This window comes from Ailuropoda melanoleuca, chromosome 11, assembly GCF_002007445.2.
Source record: "Ailuropoda melanoleuca isolate Jingjing chromosome 11, ASM200744v2, whole genome shotgun sequence".
NCBI lineage: Eukaryota > Metazoa > Chordata > Mammalia > Carnivora > Ursidae > Ailuropoda > Ailuropoda melanoleuca.
In genome coordinates, this window is record NC_048228.1 from 51,349,703 (window position 1) to 51,353,243 (window position 3,541).

Here is a 3,541-nt window from a genome sequence, read left to right on the forward strand (position 1 = left end):
CAAAAGACAACCAACAGAATGGGAGAAGATATTTGCAAATGACATATCAGATAAAGGGCTAGTATCCAAAATCTATAAAGAACTTAGCAAACTCAACACCCAAAGAACAAATAATCCAGTCAAGAAATGGGCAGAAGACATGCAGAGACATTTCTCCAAAGAAGACATCCAAATATCCAACAGACACATGAAGAAGTGCTCAACATCACTAGGCATCAGGGAAATACAAATCAAAACCACAATGTGATACCACCTCACACCAGTCAGAATGGCTAAAATTAACAAGCCAGGAAACAACAGATGTTGGTGAGGATGTGGAAAAAGGGGAACCCTCCTACACTGTTGATGGGAATGCAAGCTGGTGCAGCCACTCTGGAAAACAGTATGGAGGTTCCTCAAAAAACTGAAAATAGAGCTACCCTATGACCCAGCAATTGCACTAATGGGTATTTACCCCAAAGATACAAATGTAGTGATCCAAAGGGGCACCTTCACCCCAATGTTTATAGCAGCAATGTCCACAGTAGCCAAACTATGGAAAGAGCCCAGATGACCAATTACAGATGAATGGATAAAGAAGATGTGATGATGTGATAGATATATACCATGGACTATTACGCAGCCATCAAAAAATGAAATCTTGCTGTTTGCAATGACGTGGATGGAACTAGAGGGTATTATGCTGGCAAAATAAGCCAATCAGAGAAAGACAGTTATATGATCTCACTGATATGTGTAATTTAAGAAACAAGGCAGAGGATCATAGGGGAAGAGAGGAAAAAATGAAACAAGACAAAACCAGAGAGGGAGACAAACATAAGAGACTCTTAATCATAGGAAACAAACTGAGGGTTGCTGGAGGGGTAGGGGTGGAGGGATGGGGTAACTGGGTGATGGACATTGGGTTGTAATGAGCACTGGGTATTATATAAGACTGATGAATCACAGACCTATACCCCTGAAACAAATAATACATTATATGTTAATTTTTTTAAAGATGTTATTTATTTATTTGACAGAGTGAGAGAGAGAGAGCAGGAGAGGGGGAGGGGCAGAAGGAGAAGCAGGTTCCCTGATGAGCAGGAAGCCTGACTGGGGGGAGGGGGAGGCTCAATCCCAGCATCCTGGGATCATGAGCTGAGCTGAAGGCAGACGCTTAACCGACTGAGCCACCCAGGCGGCCCACATTCTATGTTAATTAATTGAATTTAAATTACAAAAATTAAAAAAAAAGTTGTACCTGAACAGGTAAAAAAATGAAAAAATAAACTGAACAAAATGAGATACAAGCTATAAAAACATTACATCCCATGTTTCTGACACAGTCATTTACCCTCATGCATTCTCTGCAGAAGTATCTTTTTAAACTCTAGGTTCTGATCCATAGATGAACCATGAAATCCGTGTATACTGTCTCTGGAACCTGCACAGCATAGAAGCAGCAGAAAGGAGAGGGTTAGTAGTTTTTGTAATTGCAGATCTCCCTTTTAATCAAACATTTTAAACTGTCCTGTAACATGTATAACCTGTTAATACTAGAGGAATGTAATATAGAAAATTATATGAAGGACAAGAGAGTTAAGATGGCGGAGGAGTAGGGGACCCCTTTTTTCAGCCGGTCCCCTGAGCCGAGCTGGATAGGTACCAGACCAGCCTGAACATCCATGGAATCAGCATGAGACACAGGAAGATACATCTGGATCTCTACAAATGAACATCTCCAGCGCTGAGGATTGAGGTACGAAGCAGGGAGCCATGAAACCGCACACAGGTATCGGAAGATAAACGGAAGGGGGGGAGCTGCTGCGTTTGGGTGCCGGGAAGCGGTAGCCACCTGCATGGGGGAGCAGGCGGACTCGCGGACCAGCAACCGCGAGAGAACAGACTGAGACTGTGAGCCGGGAGAGCGCGCCACCAGGCATCTCATGGAACTCCGGAATCCCGGTGTGCTCACTGGATCCAGACTGAGACTGGGAGCTCTGGGAGCGCATGGGGGCGGCGGGCGGCTGGCGGCGTCAGAAACACAAAGGAGAGAGATGAGCCAGCCCTGGAAGTGAGGGCTGGGATGCCGGGTGTGGGGCGCACATCCCGGGACGCTGCAGGGTTGAGCAGCACCAACAGAAACAGAGTTAAAGTGGCCAGAACATCAGTGGAGAATGGTCCGCGATCCCTCTGTTCTGGGACAGAGGCTGAGATTCGGCTGCTGCTGCTCTGACTCTCAGAAGAGGCACAGCAAACCGCCAGGGAAAGCCACCAGAGAACAAAAGCCTGGAAATACCGGCCACAGCGTGCCCATCACCATTCCCCCTCACAGAGGACACGGAGACTCTATCCAAACAGGGTTGCTTGAGTATCGGCACAGCAGGCCCCTCCCCCAGAAGGCAGGCTGAAAAATCAAGAAGCCCACATCCCTAAGATGCCTATAAAACAAGGGCGCACTGCCTGGGTCCTGGTCAATAATTTGGGCACTGGACAACCCCGCAACCTCTCCTAATCAGAATGACGAGAAGGAGAAGTCCCCCCCAGCAAAGAAAAGACAATGAGTCTGTGGCCTCTGCCACAGAACTAATGGATATGGATATAACCAAATTATCAGAAATGGAGTTCAGAGTAACAATAGTCAAGATGATGTGCAGACTTGAAAAAGTATTAATAAATATGTTAATGAGAATATAGAATCTCTAAGGGTGGAAATGAGAGCGAATTTGGCAGAAATTAAAAATTCTATGAGCCAAATGCAGTCAAAACTAGAGGCTCTTGATGGCCAGGGTCAATGTGGCAGAAGAACGAATCGGCGAATTGGAGGATGGGTTAGTCGAAGAAAAAACTGAAATAGAAGCTGGGCTCAAAAACAATCCACGCTCAGGAATGTAGGTTACGGGAGATTACTGACTCAATGAAACGTTCCAATGTCAGAATCATCGGCATCCCGGAAGGGGTGGAGAAAAACAGAGGTCTAGAAGAGATATTTGAACAAATTGTAGCTGAAAACTTCCCTAATCTAGCAAGGGAAGCAAACATTCGTGTCCAGGAGGCACGGAGGACCCCACCCAAGCTCAACCATGACAAACCTATGCCACGTCACGTCATAGTGCAATTCGCAAATATTAGATCCAAGGATACAGTATTGAAAGCGGCCAGGGCAAAGAAATTTCTCACGTACCAAGGCAAAGGTATCAGAATTACGTCAGACCTGTCTACACAGACCTGGAATGAGAGAAAGGGTTGGGGGGGCAATTTTAAAGCTCTTTCAGAGAAAAACATGCAGCCAAGGATCCTTTATCCAGCAAAGCTGTCATTCAGAATTGATGGAGAAATAAAGACGTTCCAAAATCGCCAATCATTAACCAATTTCGTNCGTAACCACGAAACCAGCCCTACAGGAGATATTAAGGGGGGTTCTATAAAAGTAAAAAGGCCCCAAGAGTGATACAGAACAGAAAGTCACAATCTATAGAAACAAAGCTTTGCTGGCAGCATGGCATCATTAAAATCATATCTCTCAATAATCAGTCTCAATGTAAATGGCCTAAATGCTCCC